Here is a 22,597-nt window from a genome sequence, read left to right as displayed (position 1 = left end):
AAGGACGATCCACTTGTAATTTTGTATGTCATAAAGTTTAAATGTAAATAAAGCAGTCATGTAGCACAACATTTTGTTCAATATTTTACACCCACTTTGTCAGTAAAATCAGTTGGTCGTGTAAAGTTTTTCGTAACAATAAGTCAACAATGACTGGTGCAGCCTACTATATATACTACTGGGGCATCATTCTATGTAAGTTTACATACACTGCACTCAACAAGAGCGGGTCCAGCTCTCAGACATCCAAAGGCTTGAATACCTGAAGTCATATTCTGCCCCACCAATAGCGCCGCGCCTGAACTTAACACGAAAAATATTTCAGCAGTTGTGCTGCTTCCACCAGCCTGATGGATTGTTCCACTTCCTGGTTTGCCTTACATTGAGTCCTCTCCCACAGCCAGTCCTTCAAACTCAGCAAAACAAAATAGTTAACTATCCAAATAAACATAAGGTGTTTACTAAATGTATGCAATAGTAAACAGCCTAATGCAATAACCACCACAAAAAAGTGAAATTATGAATATATTGTGTGAAAAATTCTAAATATATTATGTGCAATTGTTTAAATAAATACCAACACTGGGGAAAAGATGGTGGAACCTCCACACAGAATAATGTATTTTTCAGGTATAGTAGAATATGTTACCTTCAGTTATAAAATTTCTATAAATATATCACATAAGACTTAAAAGAAAATTTACATTGTAATTTAATGCCTTGAAATTGGGCCTCAGTCTCTTTAAAAACTCCCGGTCCTTGAAGAACCCTGCCTGCAGGAAATTATCACAACATGGCTCCTCTATTTAACGTTTTTACAAGCATATTCAAACTATCACTAACTTTAAATGTGTGGCACTTGCCAGTTAAACAAGTAAGATTGAACAGGGCGGGCAGCTGAGTATAGTTGATGGTTACAGTGTAAGTGCAGCTTTACGGACGAACCGCACAATAAATTTCATATCACCCTGGTCTCAACAAACGAGTGGCGGAAATCATCGTGGCTGGTCGATGAGTTTCTGAGTGTGACGAACGAAGGTGCCATAAATATCCCATATTGCTCCCACCCCCTGTTCTTACTTTCAACCCCTGGTCTACCAGTTCCCAGACTTGCATTCGTCTGTCCCCTGGTCCATTTCCTCCCCTCTACCCCCATTTTACGCTTGCCTGCCTCCACCACATCAAGCTCCCCAGTCCAGGCGACATTTCCCGTATTCTCAACCCAAAGCTTGACAGGTATGGGGCAAGGTGAGAGTTCATGTGTTAAACTCACTGCAGATGAATACATAAACTAAAAGCTGGAGCATAGACATGCTTTATAAGCGTATTTGTGAACTTGGCTCTTATTAAATTGGATATAATTTCAGATGTTTGTATAACTTTTCTTCAGGTTAACTTAGAAAGTGAGCTATTATTGTAACAGGTTAGATTTCTAAACTACAAAAGTAACTGTTAGGGATGATCAAAAATGAAAAATTGGACTGATATTGATAACCGATAGTAACACTGGTGTTATGGAAGATTTACCAATATTTTATTTTATAATTTTTTTATCCGATTACTCGATTAATCATAAGAAAAATCAATGGATTACTTGACTACTAAAATATTAATTTACAACAGCCCTAGGAGAATGTATTATTATGCTCTATTATGATCAACAAGATTGACTAAAATGTTCTCCAGACATTAAAAATGCAAGCAATCTTGCAAATAATAATCTTTTCACATATTTACAACTGAAAGATTATTTTAGAGTTGCATGGTGAGGCAGTTATTTTGCAACAAGAAGGTCCTGGGCTCAAATTCATTTCCTTTCTTGCATGTTCTCTCTGTGCATGCATGGGTTCTCTATGGGTACTGTATGTGCAAAGCATCACATAGTCACCAAGATGCAGAGAATTAACTAGGAAGAACCCAATTCGATATTTTAGAACAGCCCAAATCTAAATGTAAGCATTTCAAAAGTGTGGAGACTGGGCCATCTTAAGCTGTCTTAAGAACGGTGGTCCCCAAACTATGGCCTGTGGGCCGGATCCGGCCCGCCTCCACATTTGGTCTGGCCCCCTGAACAATGCCAGAGAGCATTTACATTTTTTTTCATATACCGTATTTTCCGGACTATAAGCCGCTACTTTTTTCCTAACCTTGCCGCTTATTGCCCGGTGCGGCTTATATGTGGATTTTTCTTCAACCACTACAGGGCTCTTTAGCAGGAAGTGAATCATTGGAAGTCAAAATTGGAAATAAAAGAAGAAAGCGCCCATTGAAACGAATTAGGTTTCAATAGGGAATTGAAATTTGAGAATGTTGTTGATCACTTAAATAGCATTGAGGGGAAAAAGAAGATTTTTCATTTTTTTTAAATAATACTGGGATCATTATGAGAATTTGAGGTATAGATATTAGGATCCAATAGATGGCAGTAGTGCAACAATAATGGATGCAAGCTGCCATTGAAATCTAAAGAAGTTAAAAAAAGAACAAGAAGTTAAAGAAGAAGAAGAAAGCGCCTATTTTCATTTAGCACATGCTAGTAGCAGACACGAAGGATCAGCACTTTTACTGTTACAAGTACCGTTCAGAAACTACCGTAATCAGTTCAGTTAAATCTAAACTTGGCAACTTTTTCCTTTTTAAACCGTAATAAATGTGATATTCAATTGACCTGTTATTACTCAAATTTTGGGCGTCCGCACCCCTCTGCTGCGTGCTACATCATTGTGCAGAGATATCTGTGGCTTATAGCCCAGTGCGGCTTATATGTGTATGTTTACTGGTTTTTTAAAAAAAAATTTGTGGTTGCAGCTTATAGTCCAGTGCGGCTTATAGTCCGGAAAATGTGTATTTATTTCGTAAATAGTGTTATTTCCTGGATTTTTTCTGTGAAGAACCCAGAGAGGGTTATTTGGTTATTATTTATTTCATTAATAGTATTATTTATTTCCTGACTTTTGTTCTGTGAAGAACCCAGAGAGGGTCATTTGATTGTGCTTTCTGGAAAACAATTCATTTTTACATTTAGGCACTCCTGCAATCATCACAGTTTTTCTGTTACAAACTGACTCTGGCCCCCCACCAGAGAAGGGAAAAGTTATGTGGCCCTCACAGGAAAAAGGGACACCTGCTGAAGAAGGCTGAAGATGGACACTATTGATAAAGAATGGGTAACTGTTAGATTGACAATATGGAGAAACTTTGGTATAAGTTAAGAACAAAAGATGACTTTTTGAAAAACTGGGAAAAAATGTAAAATTTTACAAAGTCCATAAAAATTTCAAAGCTGGAATAATTCCTCAAGAAATCCCTTGTGTGTGAATGACGTGAACATAATCTCTAGTTTTTGTGGAGTTTTTCCACACACTGGTAGTGGAGAATATCTACAGCAGACCATGAAACAAACCTGGGACTGCAATTTCCCCGAATATTAATCCTGCTTTGGTTATCGCACTTGTAGCAGATCCAAGAGAATTAGGAGCCGAGTCAATGATAAACCTTTCGGTCTCAAGAAAATAAGTGGCTACATGTGAAAGTCAATTTAAATGCAAATTCCAGCGCTTAAGACAACACTGTCTGGAGAAGCCCTGGTGAAGAAGGTACATTCTAAAGCTAGACGAGCGCCACAAAGTTTTATCAGTGACGGATGACACACTTGCCTCGGAGTGTGGCAGGCAATGGAGAAACGAATCAGAGTTGCACTACATACGAAGACTGTCGAGTGTGATTCCAAGATATCAAAGCTGGATTTTGATCGGATCACTACTATTGATATGCTTTTGTTTCCCAAAGCCTCTGGTCTAAGTCTTTTAGCCTAAACGGGCGGGGCACTCAGCGAAATGCTCTATCATTTGCTCTTTTCTTTTTCTGGTTGTTTTTTTTCTGTCTTAGCCACGACAGACTAATACAGATCTTCACTGATTAATGCAGAAAAACAAACGCACTAATTCCATAGCTGCAGGGTGTTATTCTATCTATAAAACTACATGTTTCCTTTAAGAACATCATTTTTTTTAAACAAACCGCCCATCCTCCAGAGGTACACATAGGTTTCCCTCACAGCTAATTAGCATGCAGCACTTAATCAGGTTCTGCTTCTATGACACAAAACTGTTGCCAATATTTTCATTCCGAGCCTTTTGTTCAGTTTACTGCAGCAGGTCATTATAGATATTCAGCGTTTTGCTTTCTGCTGGAAATAGTCACAGTTTGCCTTCCACTCAGAGCTCACAGACACAATGTTATCTCTCTCATGGGTTCATGGCTGATGGAAACAGCCCGCAGCCATATTTCTGTAGCTGAACAAAGTGTGAATGCTTCATAAAGAGGAATCTTAAAACCTTTGATAGAAATTTAAAGCTAAAATTACACTGAGACAAAAACTATTTTCTCATTGTGTCTTGTCAAATATTCAAGCCTATTAGATTTTTTTTTTTTTTTACATCAAGTCATGCTACATTTAGGGTTGGAACTGTAATGTATTCATTTTAATTCATCAATTACATTGATTTTAACGCGTTAAAAATTTTAACAATTTATTTTTTTACATGCAAAAATCCAGAGCTGGAACCTTTGTATTAATGTATTTTTCTAAGCAACATCAGCAAGCAACAGCAATGGACAAAGCTGCTTCTCTTGGTCAACCGGGAGTTAGATATTTGCTTCAATAATCTGATCAGACACTCAAAAACACCATTGTGTTCAAGTTGTGCTAAAAGGAGTTAGCCATTTTAGTGAAACTTCTTAAGCCTAAAATAGCATCTCAATGCTAAACATACTGCAGCAGCACAGACGTCCCCAACGCTAATGTCAGCAATAAAATAATAATCAATCTGATGGTTGAATAACAATATCAGACTAAGACAATATCTTTGTTGTTGAGCTCATATATCTATTTATTCAATAATTTGGCATCAAAAAAAGTTTTTGAAATGAAAATGTTGCTATTCGGTTTTCAATTAAATTATGATTAGTGGGGTGCTGTGGTGGTGCAGGGGTAAAGCACAACCCACATAAGGAGGCCTTAGTCCTCGACGCGGCTGTCGGAGGTTCGATTCTCAGCCTGATGACCTTTGCTGCATGTCTTCCCCTCTCTCACCACCCAGGTTCCTGTCTGAGCTCTCTCAAATAAAGGAAACTAAAGCCAACAAAACCAAAAAAGGAGATGTTTCTTCTTCTAACCATGTATAAGGAAGCTAATCAGAATTCATAGGAAGATGAATACAGGGCAATCCAGGGAAAACACATAATAGAAAGGCCCGAGATCCATGTTGATGAGGTTTAATCAAAGTCCAGGCATACATTGATGTTCACAAAACTGATGTTCACAGATGCTCTCTTTCTAATGCCACCAAGCTAGAATCAATTTGGAAAGAAGGCATGCAGCAGTAATTCCAACAATTGGTGGATGCCAAATATAAAAGGACTCCACACTTTTCAAATTCTTCATTCAAGAAAAAAAACCATCACATCCTCTTTCTTCCATTTCACATGGACAGAAAATCTCAATAAAAGACAATTCAGTGTAGTTGTGACATGTGGAAAAGTTCAACATCTGTCATATTTTGAAAAGAACTGAATGTATATTAAGCTCTACTCTGAGATGATGAATCTTTTTTTTTCAATTAATACTGATATGGTTCAGATTTCATAGTGAGTATTTCACTCTGGTGCTGGAGATGTGCTTAGCAAAGGCTACATGAGACTGATTAGCTCCAGCAATTAAACTCACATTCCTACCACTGACCTGCTGTGTCTCTAAATGAGTCCATTAGTGACTAAACTGTGAAGTAATTTAGCACCAAGCTAATTTTTTTAACCCCCCAAACACACCAGCAGTCCCATGAACACCCCGCCTTGCAACTTTACTCAAAGGCGACCCTCCTATTTTTATTAAAATTCCACTGTAAACCATTTAAACATTCCAATTTAATAGAGAGTCATAAAAACAATAAGTCTTGATTTCTGGAGCTGTGATAATGAGGTCAAGGAGCTCTGTGGTTCATGGCTGGTGTTCTTTGGGTCATGCTTAAAATAAAATGAAAAAGAAAAAAAAAGAATGAAGATGGGAGCCGATTAATTGATTTGGATCTGCACCAGCTTGGCAATATTCTTTTACGCTAACATTTGCCGTGTCTGGGGGTGAGAACATTAAGAAATATTCATGCTGAGATCTGGCTCACTGTGCAGGACCCCAAAGGGCAACTGCAAAGACTTTCAGAGATAAATAACCTTCCCAAGCTGCTGGAAAGTTTGTTCTGAGAGAAGTCCTCAAAATAGGCGCATGGAGAAGAATATTTAAATTTTTCTTGTTGCAAAATGGCACACAGGTCCAGAATCAGTACAAATGTGGAGTATTTAATTTATGTTTGCATGAAAAGTTAAGTTTATGTATTATCTCTTCTCTTCTGGTTTAAATAAAAATGTAACATTATTGGGGTTTCTGCTGTTTATCAACTCAAATTTTTAACTTTTGAAGACCATTGTGACCTTATGTAATATAAGACCTATATTAAAAGTGAAATGTGCATAAATGTATGTATTGATTGTATATATTAAAAAAAGGTACTAAGTGTGAGATTAACTAAAGGTTTTGCCACATTCTTACATTAGTAGTAGAAGGGTCTGTTTTGTGTCTATTTGACAGCATTGGCCACCACAGTGCCAAGCTTTCTGTGAATGTAGCGTCATACGAGTTAGCACTGTACGGGTTAGCATCATGTGGGTTAGACATGAGCCAGTGGCAAGACGTCCAGCCAACTGGCAATAAATTTGCACTTCCCTGTGATAGATGCAAAAAAGTTTGACAAAATTACTGGGAGAAAAAAAACTACATTAAATTGATTAAGCAGTCCTGCCACAACAAAAATCTAAGACTTTATCATTCTTAAGGCCAGCTTGCATTTCTAAAGCAATTTTAAGGCCTTCATTTTAGATGCATAAATTTAAGGTTTTGAGGATGCGAGGACACTCTGATGATGCTTATAGATTACATTAAACTCTCTGTTCATGTGTTTGCCCACTTAACAAATTGACCACTCAACTCTACCTCTTTGTTTCAGGGCTTTAATCATGCTTGATCTACTCTCTCTGTGCTTGACTCTGAAGCTCGATGGGCCTGTAAACGGCCTCTTTGTATGCACATCAGACACTTAGCCTCATAGGTTCACACATCAACATACACAGAGGTGAACAGTCCACTTCCAGGACCCAACAGGCCCCCCGACACGACTTAATGAGATCCCAGGGGAACACGGAGAATTGCTGCCATTATGACATTCCCAGGTCTACAACTCATTGTCGTCGGCTATGTCCAGACAGAGATTATCTCATACACACCAATTACAGATCAGTATGGTAACACTTAAATGATTTTGTTCTGGAAGCACAAAGAAAATTCTAAGAATTGTATAGATAATATACCTATGATGTCCAGAGATTTAAAGCTATGACTAGACTTTATTAGAGAATGCAAACTGCCGATTTTATTACTAAATAAAGTCAATCAGACGGTCAGCATTCCATCTTCAGATGCGTTTTAGAAATCTTAAACGCATCTGAAGCGTTAGAAATCTTCCCTGGCAGATGTAGGCAAACAGCTTCTTACTGTGACTGTAAAGGATATGCGAAAAAAGGGCTTTCCTTAGTTTCCTTCAGGCTTCTGTGAAGAAGATATGACATTTTTAGAATGAAAGTTGATTGAGAATGGAAAAAAAAATAAAATAAAAATCAACTTGATCTTGGACTCTCCTCTGACCAGGACTGATTAACTTTAGGTTGCAGGGACATGGCTAGAAAAAGCTATTCATCAGAATAAAGTGAATATATACCAGAACATCAGTCAAAGTGACTAAAATCCGCATCATTGTTTTTGTTGGTTTCAGTCATCTCCTGCTGTATTTTCCTGGGCCATTTATTGAAATAACTATGTGCTGATGTTGCATTGAAAAAAGCAATTTTGACAAATTTTACTAGTAAATGTCCCAGCTCTGCAGTGCTGGGTATGTTTCATTTCTTCACAGTAATGTTCTGTGTCCCCTTCCTGTCAAAATGCTCCTCTTGACGCTCTTCACTTTTATCTCCCAAGGGTCCTCCAGTAACCTTATCCATGCAGCCACACACAATACCCTTCATTGGACACAAAGCCGGAGATGGCATGTTCCTCTGTTCCATTCTCTGCATTTGTCACTTTTGCGCTTGTGATCTTTGTTCATTTCACCTCTGGACGCATGAATTATTCCAAACCAAGCCTCCAACAGAAATGGAAATCACCCATGTTACCCACCGACTAAAGGGCAATAACGCTTCCCTCTTTAAGGTATAACTGTCAAACTTGTTGTTCCTTTGAGAATCTTATACTTGTGTCGATGTTTTAATATATGAACAGGGAAGGCAGAGGATATGTACACTGACCTAATAGAGGTATTATAATTCTGTGCTGACTAGCCAAAACCAGGACAGCCAGTTTGGAGAATGAGCTTGAAGCCGACAGCAGTCCATCATGGGATTGTGATTACCCACTCATAAAAGCTCCATTCATTGGTCCTCATTATTGCTTATGGTTTTCTTGTAAGCCTAATCTCAGGTGATTAATTAAACATAAAGACTACAATTTCAAAGTCAGATGAAGCGAAAAAGCATCACATATCAGCCTTCACAGTGAATGCCACAAAGGAGGGGAAACGCTTCTGAAAAGCAGCCTGGAGGCTGGGATTAGAACACAAGTGGAACACAGTCACCACGACATAATCAGAACAAGACACTCTCTTTGTTGCTCTTTTGTCTTCTTTTTGGTTTTGAGATATTTAAGCACAAAGAAATGGCAAACAACATGGGACGACAGGAAGTAGAGATCTTTGGATTTTTCCATTGGTGGTTCTGGTTCTGAGTTTCTTATCTTCTTGAAAACACTACTTTGAGTGTTTACAAGAATTATAAGTAGGGCCAGTACTTTTACTTGTTAATTTTGATTGATTAACTACATAGCTTTTAATTATGGATGCTCCGATCAGGTTTTTTGCTGCCGATTCCGATACCAATCACCCATGTGGGCGATCTCTGCCGATCACCGATCTTTGCCGATCGCCTGGATTGACTGTTAATTTTTAGCTTTAGGTAGAAATGATACTAAGTGAACTGGCAAAATTAAAAAAAAAAATATCTGGCAATAAATTCACCTAATATAGACAAACATGCAAAATACTTGCAGGCACAATACAGCAGCTATTCAGTCAAAAGGACAACTGTAAGGCAGTAAGTAACAGTAAAGCTCTCAGTTCCATAAATTATTAGTCAAATAAATCTGCCTATATCAAATAATGTCAAGTAATAAATGATACATTCATTCAAAGTCAAATGCAGGCTGCATTAAAATAAATAATCCTGAGTTACTAAATCATAACTTCCTGGTACCATGGCTAGCTTATTAATGCTGGTTCTGATTGGCTGTTTCTGACTGAGCGGAGTAATTCTGCAGAACACAGGAGGAGGCAGGAGAGGTTCTTTTTTTCAGAGATTATCTGTCTTTTGTTAGGACGGCGAAAGTTTTAATACATATCTAAAATCTTTTTTTGCTTAAGTTACGTGCTGCAGCGTTAAGCAGACGTTCGGTGTGAGAGTTCACTGCTGGTTGGAGGTTGAGCGGCGCTCTGTCTGTGACATATTACTGCCAGTAGCGCGTAGTGGCGGTCCAAGAGCGATAGCAGAACCAGCGTCTTACACCGCCAGTTCGAAGACTTGAATTATTTTTCGGTTTATTTGTTTAGCTTTCTGACCGTGATGCTAATCCGGGTGAGTTGAGCGCTGCTTTACCAGAACACCGGCCGCTCCGGATGTCCTTTTGTTCCTGCATTAAGCCCATATAGCCGAACTCTGTCAAGTGCTTGTTTTTTAAATGCCATATTAGATTCGTTATGTTGATGCATTTTGACGTGCTTCACTCCTGAGGTAATTTTCTGCCGCAACGCACAAACCTCCCCATTCACTCAGTGCGTTAAAGTTCCACATGACAGGATTCGTTGCTGCGCGCTTGCGCAGTGTGAAGGAAAGGAGATGAGCTGCACACGCACACATTAGATAAATGTGATCGTTAATGACAGACCGAAATAAAGAAATTACCAAATTATCCCAATTTAATTTTTTATATTTCTTGAAAACCATCCGAGTTTTACTGAATTCAAAATGATAAAGGATCATTGCTGTAGATATTAAATTTATAGAACAAAACCATCTTGTTGTATTTGAGCTGCTGATNTACTGTATATATAAAAACAATTTATCAAAATCAATTGTATTATAGGTTCACATTTATTTTCTTTATTCAGAAATTACAATTAAAATATAATGAAAAGTCATAAATGTTGTCTTGGGTGATTGTTTAATTTCCAAATATATTCACGTTTATATGTGAGTGGGTCGATAATGAACATTAGCTAAAAATACTTTGTGGAATGGCATTTTCTGAAGTTGGGTCCATTCATTTGTATTAGCTTACTGGCAGAGATGCCACATTCAATATGGCGGACGCGATTACGTATCGCTGCAACGGGCCGACCCGCTCCATGAGGCGTCTACGTATTGATGTCTATGAGGGCTAGGCAGCTCTGGTTAGCATATGTTACTCTTTAGTTTTTTCTTCTGTTTTATTCTTAAGTTGTTCGTCACAACCATTATGTGTCAACTATGGAGTTGACAACTGACAATTTACAAAATTTTGATTACATTTTGTGAAATAAATGCTCAATTTTGCTATACTGTAAAGATTTCATGGACCTGATGAGCTACAATATGGCCTCCTTCAGAATAACATCATATAAATTGAGGTAGTTTGGCATTTTGTCAACTGTCAGATGTAAACTATATCAGAGTTTTTAACTGACAGTGTGACTCATTCAGTGATAGTGTTAACAAATCTCACTTAAATGTGCAGTTAATTCTTTTTAATGTATTTTACATAAATGTCGAGATAATAGTGAAACGAAAGCCCATTTTCCATCTTTTTACCGTTTCAGTAGTGTGATTGGACATTACATTCAGTAACGCAGCAAGTTTGTGCCATAGCTAAATTATTTTAAGTGACTTGGATTTAAAAACTCTGCGAGACTGTTGTTTTTGTTAGTTATGTTTATGGACCCCAAAGATGGAGCTGATATCCCTCCATCTACAGCAGTGACGTCACGTTCCAAAGCTCTATAGGTGCCTGCCAAGCAATGCATGGAGGCAATCATTGCTCTCCCTATGCATTGCTATAGGCAGGCCCCAATAAATACATTTACTGTTAAGCTCATATTTCTATTTATTCAATAAATTAACAGCAAAAAGGTTTTTTTTTAATTGAAAATGTTGCCCAATTTGTCAATAATTGAACTGAAATGCAATTAATCACCATTACATACAGAAATTGAAATTAGCAAATAAAACTGAAAAATGTGTTGCAGGCTCTTTAATACAATTGGTTTAAAATAGAAGAAAAAAAAAAAGAAATTACCAAATTATCCCAATTTAATTTTTTATATTTCTTGAAAACCATCCAAGTTTTACTGAATTCAAAATGACAGGGGATCATTGCTGTAGGTATTAAATTTATAGAACAAAACCATCTTGTTGTATTTGAGCTGCTGATAGTTCCATGTCTTCAATAGTTGGCAGAAAATACCAGTCGAAAATGTTCCAAGAAAACACAACCTCTGATAGCAAAGAAAGAGAACATTGACAAGCAGAGCTACACCCTAAGAGATGCAGGGATACATGCATAACACTCCGTCAGCTCTGGCTCCTTCCTCCCTTGAGCTGCGAGGAGAAGCGCTGAGCGTACCAGATAACATTGACCACACCACAGGTTTATTCTTCTGTCCTGACTCTCCAAGTTAATTATCCGTGCACAGCGTCAAGCCGTAGATCACGCCAGCTACATTTTCCCTCGATGTTGCACCGACCTGTTAAATAAGAAATAAACCTTGATTCTAGTAATCAGCACTTCTTATCTTTTTCTTTAGTGGAAGGAATCAGGCTCCTCTCTGAACCACTCACAGGTATGCTAAAAAATAAATCTGGTGAATTAATACATGTATATCGCCACCAGAGAGTAGGCAACGGGATGAATATTTCATGTAACCAAACACACTATGTAAAATTGTGCCCCTTCCAGCTGTCATCGATGACAGACATGAAAGAGGAGGGCTCTGGTACGGTTGAGGTGCGGCACCCCCTACTCCGCCTGCAGCACCAGGAGCACCGATCCTCCTTGTAATTGCTTCTAGCACTGGAGCCTGAGCTGAACATGAATTAGGGCCCGAGCAATTGCTAGGCACTGTGCCTTCGAGGCATACATGCCTCACCTTCGAGGTTGACTTCCCTCACAGACAGCACCAGCACTCCTGATAGGGCAGCTGCTTAGATGGACAATTAGTCTGAGAGTGCAAGTAAGTTGATGCTCATTGTTGGCAAAGAGGATTCTCTAATCTCTAAAACCCATCTGATACTCCAGATTTTATCCGACAAGCTGGATTACAACTTGAAATTACATTCCTGCGGCTGATTAGAGATGCACCTGTTGCAGGATAAAGACAGTAAAGCAGCAGACCTTTCAAATATTCAACCAGAGAACGTGTTTATTTCTCGATTCGACTGAGGTGGAGTGCATCTTTGAGTCTGCTGTATTCCATATCAGGTCTGCCTGTGCTGCCTGTGGCTACCAACAAAGAGCACTTTGTTTCATTCTTGCTTCCAACTCTCAAGCCCCACACGCTGCAACCGGGACAGTAAAAGAGAATGCGCCCCATCGACTTGAACAATGGCGCTGCAAGGCAAGCATACACCTGGGCAGGCAGATATACAACAGGGCCCTGTAAAAATACACTTCTACATTGTGGAAGTTCCCACAATGTAGAAGTGTATTTTTACAGGGCCCTACAATAGAAGCAGCAGAGCTGATGAGTGTACTTTTAGAGCAACCCTGGAAGCAAACCTGTTACAGGTTACGAAACACTTGAGACAGTGGGATGGAGGTTCCACTTCCAGTGGGCCAAAACCCTTAAGATAGTTCCACAGCTACGATGGAATGCTTTTAAATTGGGGTCTGCAACTTCAGCCTACAAGAACCATTTGTTCACATTTGGCCACATTACAGTTACAAACTTGAATGTATTTTATAGGAATGAAATGCATACAAAGCACATAATACAGCTTAATTTAATGGATGAATTACCTCCTCCAGACATTGCTAGATGCACCAGAGGCCTGATTGGCGTTTTGGAGAAGGGCTGAACCTAGAAGGTACAGGTAAATAGCTGTTGAGGAACAGATTCTTTGTTCCCTTTGAGTGTTACGACGTGGCACTGTTACAGTTTCTAAAAAGACAACTGGTTTCGCATATTTTACTCCTTAAAACATCTACGTGAGGGGCAGGAGAAAGTCCAGGTGTCCCCTTCTCTTTACACCAAGTGGTGTAGAGAGAAGGAAACCCTTAGAGCTGGAACTCCCAGTCAGCTAAATCCTGACTGAGAATCTGTATGACTGCAGCTACAACGGATGTTCTGTTTGCTGCTGTGTTGAAATCCAAATGATTCAACGGATGATTAAAAGGGATGAAAAAGGGTCCATGAAATGCGGCAGGTTGGAGCTGCATATTAAGTGGCGCTGCCTGACATGGAACGGGCTGAGAGATGCTCGACACATTGCTTGTCCAATTACTGGCTCTGGTTCAAATGTGCTTTGGTGAGAAGCATTCGACCTACTTCTGGACACAAAGCGCTACTGGCGTGAATTCAGAGGGGGGAGGCAGAAGTCCACGTGTGATGACAAGTGCTATTAGAGGTTGTTGTCTTTGGCCTAGAAATTAAATTTAGGCTTCCTCGGCTCACCTGATGGGTGATAATGAACTTTGGAGGGCCTATGTGCTTTTGGGCACCCCCACCTGCTGGTTTAAATCGGACACCTCATAAAAGGAAGACAAAAGACCTCACGGTGTCCTCCACTTCACATGGTCTTAATATTTAACATCACCAAGCACCAGCTTAAGAAGTTTTCTGTTGGTGGCATGTTTACTAGGAGATTTTTTGCTTTCTTCTGTGACAATATAGGCCAAGTTGAAAGTTGCTTTTGAAGCAAACCGAAAAAAAACAATCAAAGAGAATACAAATACCAAATTAGGAGTAAACCACAGAGCATTGCTGTTTTCTGGGATTCCCTCAAAGGCAGATGTCTGCACAGAGACACCGAAAAACAGCACTGAGGAAACAAAACACTTAGCTCCATACATGCATTTCCATACCTTATTAATATTCATAACTAGGGGAATCTCTCCATATGAGAAAGAGGGGATGTTTGTTAAAGTCCATAAGAAACAGCCAACAAGTTTTCCATCCACATCCCATCGATTACAGAATCCACTAATAAGTGCTACCAGGTTTCTGATTTAAATGTCACTCTAATGCGATTTTAATCACGCAGATTTAACTCTCATCACTCATCTTAATCTGTTGGCAGGCGTGTTTACGCTCAGTCGTTGAAGCCTGTAATGACAAGCCGTTTCCTCAAGTGTGCAGTGGGATTCAGGAGAGCTCAGTTACTTTAATCATGGAAACATCTTGGGGGGCTGGGTGGGTGGAGTTTACCTGTAAACATATTTTGACTTTTGAGAGTATTTTGTATCACACTATGAAATTTGTGATAAATTCACAGCACAGCAGAGAATCTGCTGGAATTGGACATCTGCATGTGTGCAAACCTGGACACCGCTATCCAGTGCAGATTAACCACAAAGCAGTGAATCTCAACTTTGTGTCTTACCTCAGGCCGCTCTAAAAGCCCGCTCTTATTGCTGATAGAGAGACGTCTCATCCGTCCTGCAGTGTTGAGTTCTCATTATGCGAGTCAATAGTGAACACGCCCGTGTTCTGAGCAGTGACCAAACCATTTCTATTTACTGACTTGCTTATGTAAATGAAAAGCAAACGTCTCTCTTCAATCAACAAAAAAATGTAATAAAAAAAAAATATATAAAATATTTTAATAAAAAATTGATAAATGATTAAAAATAAATAAATAAAATTCTTCAAATATTTATTTCAAATATTGTATTCTTGAGAAGATGGACAAAACAGAATATACACAAAATATAATATTTTTCAAATATCTGACTAAACTAACCTGGGTCATGTGAGCACAACAATTTATGTTTTCCTGGTGTTTGCTAAATATTATTTATTTTAAACTTTGTAGTAGGTGCATAATGGTGTCTGTAAAATCCCTTGTCCTGGAGCAGAACTCGATACATTATAATAGTTATAATAAAGGAATACTAAGATAATATATTATGACAATTAAGTATAAGTATTCAAATAAGTAATTATAAAAGTATCAATAAATTGAATTAAAAATCATTTTTATATATTTTCCAACTCCATTGGAATTTGTCCCAAGTTTTTGTCAACACCGTCAGACATAAAAAGAATCTTAAAAAATCAGGCATTATTGGGGGGATCAGAACTTCTGAGGACCCCATGATCCCTTCCCTTGCTAAGAGGGCTAGGCAGCTCTGGTTAGCATATGTTCTTTAGTTTTTTCTTCTGTTTTATTCCTAAGTTGCTCGTCACAAGCATGATGTGTCAACTCCATAACTGACAATTTACAAAACTTTGGTGAAATTTTGTGAAATAAATGTTGCAACTTGGAGCCTGCACCTTAGCATCTTTACATTTCCAAAACATTATTTGTCATATTTGAATATATAAGTTTGAGGAATAATTACATTTTTGGGGGGGAGAAAATTGAAACCCATTTTGTCCCTCTTCTCAAGAATCATTGATTTGTGTTATGCAAATCTGACTTGATATTTACCAATTGCTGAACCAAAGCTAATACTTGTCCAGCATCAGTCAGAATCATTTCACCAGGTTAAAAAACAGTGTAGCAGTACAAGAGAAACCTAGACAATCACAGTAAAATATAGTCAGAGAGAGCACAGTGGTATACGCCATATGAGGGCATAAAAGAACAGAAAAGGGGAGGTGTGGCCATTAATTCTTATGTTATAGGTTTTACACAGTCACATTCATTTTTGTACATCAAGTTCAAGACATAATAAAAAGAAAATGCTCACATTTTATACAGTTATTTTGGTATTTTTATTCTTTGTGTTAATGTACATTAAGTATCCAGTTTTCTCCACATTGTTCTAACTAGTTTAACAGATAAACATTGAACTTTGAATATTTATATAAATTGAGTCATATTTATTCATCTGTACTAATCACCTAGCTGCGTTTTGCAGACCATTACTGTTTACAAAGAGCCCGAAAATACTATATCCAAACAGCCTTGGTATGATTCAGTGCATCTGTGGATCTGTTAATGATCCAGAGTATCAAACCAGACTCCCAATCAAGGATTTTTTTTAATGCCCTGTAGTGGACTCTAACACAGGGGTCCCCAAACTTTTTCCTGTGAGGGCCACATAACTTTTTCCTTCTCTGGTGGGGGGCCACAGTCAGTTTGTAACAGAAAAAGTGTGACGATTACAGGAGTGCCTAAATGTAAAAATTTATTGTTTTCCAGAAAGCACACTCAAATAACCCTCTCTGGGTTCTTCAGAGAAAAAATCCAGGAAATAACACTATTTATGAAATAAATACCATATTTTCCGGACTATAAGCCTCAGATATCTCTGCTGCTCTAGGTTTTCCACAATGATGCAGCACACAGCAGAGGGGGGCAGACACTCAACATTTGAGTCATAACAGGTCAATTGAATATCACATTTATTACGGTTGAAAAAGAAAAAATTGCCAAGTTTAGATTTAACTGAACTGATTACGATAGCTTCCGAACGATAACTGTAACAGTAAAAGTGCTGATCCTTCGTGTCTGCTACTAGCATGTGCTAAATGAAAATCGGCGCTTTCTTCTTCTTTTTGCTCTTCTTCTTTAGATTTCAAAGGCAGCTTGCATCCATTATTGTTGCACTACTGCCATCTACTGGATCCCAATATCTATACCTCAAATTCTCATAATGATCCCAGTTTTATTTAAAAAAAAAAAAAACGAAAAATCTTTTTTCCCCTCAATGCTTATTTAGCTGATCAACAACATTCTCAAATTTCAATTCCCCATTAAAACCTAATTCCGTTTTAATGGGTGCTTTCTTCTTTTATTTCAAATTTTGACTTCCAGTGATTCACTTCCTGCTAAGAGAGCCACCTGGTGGTTGAAGAAAAATCCACATATAAGCCGCAAGGTTCAAAGCTTAAGAAAAAAGTAGCGGCTTATAGTCCGGAAAATACAGTATATGAAAAAAAATCTAAATGCTCTCTGGTATTGTTCAGGGGGCCAGACCAAATGTGGAGGCGGGCCAGATCCAGCCCGCGGGCCGTAGTTTGGGGACCACTGCTCTAACAAATCCTAACCTCTGCTACCTGCTGTTGCTGTACTGTCCTTAAGTTTTTCAGTTGCATGACATACAGACTTTGCAGTTTCATTTTCTGCAACCAGCTTTAATCAGCCTTCAAAGCAAAGCACTAAGTTTGTAGAGTAACTCATTTTTTCTGGAAGGTTTGCTCCCACATGTTTAACTAGGCACACCAATAAATCTGTTAGGAGCCAAATGCTCAACAACTTATGTCAAAGCAAAAAGAAAACATGCCAACATTAGCATTAGTTCACCTATGTTAGAGCAGCATATTAAGACTAATTTTGGGACAATACATCACTCACACCAAAAAACAGAGGAGATACTGGAGAAACATGAACAGAATTGGTCATTGACTGAAACCTTCTAATGATGAAATATTGTGTTATTTTACTACTCCCATGTTTTCAAGCACAGGCATGACTAATTAAAAAAATAAAGGTGTGTGACTTTGTATTGATGCATAAATCTAAATGGATGGAATAAAGATGTAGTCCCAATAGAAAGTATTCACCCCCTTGGATGTTTTCCTTTTATTGCTTTTATAAATTAATCATGATCAACAATTTGGGCTTTTTTTTTTAACAAAATAGACAAAAAAATCCTTTATTATCAAAGTAAAACTGATTTCTACTAAATAAGGACAATTAAAAAAAATATATAACCAAAAATTAGTGCCTGAATAAATACTATCCCCCTTTAAAGTGACGTACCCCAATTAACACATGTTGGATGGAGATCACCAGAGTGTAGTGAGTGATTGTGTCTGGAAGGTACATTCACTCATAAGAACATTTATTTTTTGACAAAAAGCCATTTTTTTAAGCATTATTGATTCGTTAAAAACAGTAGGGGTAAAACAACCCAGGGGGTGAATACTTCCTGCAAGCACTTATTGTTTTTACCTATTTCTAAGTATGCCCTCAACATTTATAGCATTAACAGATTGTCATTGTTATTTGGATATTTTTGCTTGATTTCAGAACAAATGAACTTGCTTCTTGATTTGAAACCTCATAGTGTTCATTTCTACAGTGAAAAACATACACCCAAGAGTACTAAATAGGTAGATATGAACCACTCTGTCTAGAAACAGTAATACTGGAAACAGTGGAAAACCGTTTATGGGAAGAGAGAACCGCCGACTCTTCCCCTGCTTAGCCGAATGATCTGAATCTCAGAAAAGAGACGAAATTCCCTTCACACTAGAGGAATATAACATTGCATGATTTCTTGTCATTACTAGTCATAAAAAATAAAATAAAATACATTTACGTCGGAAAAATATCATACATTTTTTCTAAAGTATATAAAATTCAAAATTAACTTTAGAGTTATTGTAATTTACGGGGGGAAATGATGAGATACCTAGCTGCCCCGCTATTTTTTATTTTTACACACTTTTGCACTGAAGTTATGAAAATAATAAAAAAGGAGTCCAGAAAAACCGTTTCCCAAAATACGACTCACCATCTCAGTTTCCCCGTTTTTAAAAAATTAACATAGCCCACACCTGCTAGTATGAAACAAACGCAGGTGCTTCGCCCACTCTAGTAGTGGTACCAAATACCTCCGTGTTCAAACCGGCGACATTCACATGCTATAAAATCAACAACTCTCAACAAGGAGAATTTTAGACGGTGCTAGAAACTCACCCTCAGGGGCAACTCATGCCGCAGCCCTTCTTTCCAAAGTTGATTTGCATCCACCGCCGGAAGAAAGAGATTGGAGGTGTAACCGGTAAAGAAAAACGTAGAGCCTCTTAGTTTCGCTGTTTGTCTTAACCGGAGCAGTTCCGTTTCTCCTCCTCCTCCTCTTCCCTCTCTACCTTTCCTGGATGCGGCTGCTCCTTTCGTTTCTCCTCCTCCTCTCTCCTCTTGCCTCCGCGAGACTTGGTGGGGGAAGAAAAAAAGAAGTAATAGGGGTCTCTTCCTCCTCCTTCAACAAAGACGGACTCAGAAGAAATGCAGGGACCCTATCGCAGTCAATAGGTTTCACAAAACCCCATGGCAACGCAGTAACAACTTCCCCGCGTTGTGACCGGGTTAAAGCACCCCCACCTCTTTCTGTCCAGACCCCCCAAAAACTGTGACTGACATTATTCCCAGGCTTCACAGAGAGCAGGTTTAAAAGGGTGGAGGGCGGAGAGGAGGGACGGGGACTAAACTCTGCTGGTGAGGATGTTGTTCAAACATGAAGAGCCAAAAACGTTTCAATTTATTACATCAGTAGGCAGTTTAATGCGTTTCCCTGCACAGAATTTAACGAATTTCCGTGATTCAAACTAAAGTAACAGCAGCTCCTGTGACACTAATCCACATGATGGCTTTTGATTATAGTGCTTTATAAAAGTATTTATATCCCTTCCAACTTTTTCCACATTGTGCCATTGAATGTATTTTGCAAGGTTTTCATATGTTTGACCAAGACAACATAAAAATAATAAATATACACTATCCAGCCATTTTCTAAACCTGGTGTGTCAAATAAAAACCCAATAAAAGTCAATAAAATAAAGTAAGGTTTGATCTTGTCAGGTAATATGTGAAACTGACATTAAATACCATTTTCATGTTTTTGATTAAAAGCCATCTTTTTTTTCTTAAGATATTCCCTGAATGAACATTTTAATTGATTTTTTTTTCCCCCATTCATTTTCTAAAATGTGAGGATAAAGTCTGTTTGGAAATTGATAGATGTAGAAAAATAAAGAAGAAATCTGACATTTTGTGTCCTTTCAAAATGTTTCACTTCTCAAAATCTGAAGAAACTGAAAATCAGAACTAGAACAGATCCCTGTTCAGGTGTCAGTTCCATTGCTCTAAAATAAGAACTGAAAAATATTTGCTTGTTTTTTTTTTTGATTGTATGAAAAGCACCTGTTTTATGAAATTAAATCTCTAAGAGAATAATAGAAAAACAGAAAGTGGTCCTGACAATGTCAGCTTACTGTCTAAAAGTGATTTTATTCTGTGAAACATAAATGCAACAAAACATTTCAGTAAAACCTGATAGAAACTGACAGACTGGCGACCTGTCCAGGGTGTACCCTGGCTCTCGCCCGGAACGTTAGCTGGAGATAGGCACCAGCAACCCTTCCAACCCCACTAGGGACAAGGGTGTACAGAAAATGGATGGATGGATAGATAAAACCTGATAAAAAGTTGAACAAAATGTACATTTTAACTCGTAGGACTGTTAAAATGTCCTATGATATTTTAACAGTCATAGGACCCATTACTAGGTAATGGGCAAGAAAAACTCAAACATCTAAAACCTCAGTACAAAGTTGTATCATCTGTCTCACCTCTGAGGTCTCACTTTTTGCAAATGACGGATTGCGGCACATTAACAGGTGCTCTTGTGCTGTCAACCTGGTGTGTATCAAGGGGATTCCACTGCTTTGATCACACAGCCAGTCCCAGTATTACAAGCTAACGGTGTCTGTTGGGATCTGTGATTTCAGCACCTCTGACAGTTCGGGATCATTAGGAACTCTTTGCATCAGCGGAGCGAGCAGGAAAGGTCAGCAAGAAATCAATTTATTCAATAACCTGAGACTCAGACGCAGAGATAGGACCGATCTCCAACCTGGGAAATGACAAGGTGGAAAGAGCTTCCTGGCCGGTGCCAGGAATGTTGAAGAGCTCACCATCGGTTATCTTTGACTCATCGGGTCATTTCAGATATATATGTAAGACAGGAAGTCTCCTGATTTGAGCTTGGAAATGGAAAAAAGCTTTCAACTGATTAAAGAGTTGATTGTGAATGAATGCAGTTTTCACCAATCTCATGGGAGGCTTTATCCATTATTCTGTGGTTAAGTGCTAAGGCTAATTTTGCACTAATTTACATAGGGTCAGAAGAGGCTCAAATGTGTATAAGATATTTCTTTGGGTTCATTGTCCTTTTGGAAAACCCATTGCCTACAGGTTTCAAGAATCTAATGCATTCTTGAAACCTGTAGATGGTAAGAAAGATGGTTAAAATGTTCAATAACAGTCCAGGAACCAGGTTAATCAAGGATCACAATGGTCATCACATGGAACTGTTTAACATTTACAGAAATGTCCAAGAAAGAAACCACTTTTCCAAAGTTGGTACCCTACAGCTCAACATAAGTGTCCATCTTGTAAAGGTGGACAAGCCAAAAGCCTTCAAGAAAAATAGAAGTGATGGTCAGTCAAGACTTGCACTGGGATATTTGACCACATTGAGAAGAAGTGTGTTTGGAAAATTCAAGATAAGTCAATGCTGGTGCATAACCTCGAGTGGATGATGTAATGACCAGTGATGGTGGCATTGCAGCACAGTCAAACTTGGTAAAGTTCCACCAGGTAGCGCCAAGTAGAAAGGACTAATGCAGGAGTTTCCCTACCACCCAAACAACAAAAGCTTGACTTTAATGCAAAACCAGTAAGTCTATTTTATTTTTTTTAAGTATTTATGTTATTTTAAGTCAAGACATACCACTTTATTTAATTTTTTATAAAAACTGTTCTTAAGTGCAACTTGAAATGTCAGCAGACACATTATTGACAGAACTATTAAGATTACACTTCCAATAAAGATACTATATGTTGAACTTGTAATCTAACTAACTTACCTCCCCCCCAGGTCTGCATGTTGTGCCTCTATTCCAGAACAGCTGATTAAAATGTTTGCATGGCCTCTTCTGCAGCCATCAAGTGCTGCAGAAGGCTGCCAATCACCCACAGATTCAATCCAGGTGTGTGGCAGAAGGAAAACACCTAAAACATGCAGGCAGGGGGGCCTTAGGACCGGAATTGAGAAACACTGAACTAAGCAGTCAGATTACTTTGTCAAGGTAACTGTGGCAACACTAGTAATGATGAACAGACTGTGTCCAAAGTAAAAAAAAACGGGCACACAATTGGGCATTGCAAACAGGAGAAAGACCCCAAACACACATCAAAACTGGTAATGCATGACACAGGCTAACATTAGTGTGTTTCCATTTCAAATGTGCACAAAACTTTATCTATATCAGTGTTTCCCAACCCTGGTCCTCAAGGCACACTGCCCTGCATGTTTTAGGTGTTTCCTTGCTTCAGCACAGGTGATTTCAATTAGGAGGCTGAACTGCAATCAGCTGGATGAGGTGCATTAAAGCAGGGAAATTTCTAAAACATGCAGGGCAGTGTGCCTGGAGGACCAGGGTTGGGAAACACTGAC

At 38.5% G+C, this 22,597-nt stretch overlaps 1 protein-coding gene across 6 annotated transcripts in view; it reads right to left on the bottom strand.

Annotated features, from left to right (window-relative positions):
• Positions 1-19,245, bottom strand: part of chl1b (cell adhesion molecule L1-like b) — a 164,515-nt gene extending 145,270 nt beyond the window's left edge. For 2 of the 6 annotated variants that reach the window (XM_016675755.1, XM_016675759.1), the window contains exon 1: positions 19,057-19,242. The gene's annotated coding sequence lies outside the window, so the exon portion shown is untranslated. Of the gene's footprint in view, positions 1-19,056 lie in introns of all 6 variants that reach the window. The other 4 variants (XM_016675760.1, XM_016675757.1, XM_016675758.1 and 1 more) reach the window with 4 other exon arrangements.
• Between the last annotated feature and the right edge of the window lie 3,352 nt (positions 19,246-22,597).

This window comes from Poecilia formosa, unplaced genomic scaffold (assembly GCF_000485575.1).
Source record: "Poecilia formosa unplaced genomic scaffold, Poecilia_formosa-5.1.2 Scaffold121, whole genome shotgun sequence".
Lineage (NCBI taxonomy): Eukaryota > Metazoa > Chordata > Actinopteri > Cyprinodontiformes > Poeciliidae > Poecilia > Poecilia formosa.
Note: the sequence above shows the minus strand (reverse complement) of the source record. Positions and strands in the feature narration are given on the sequence as shown.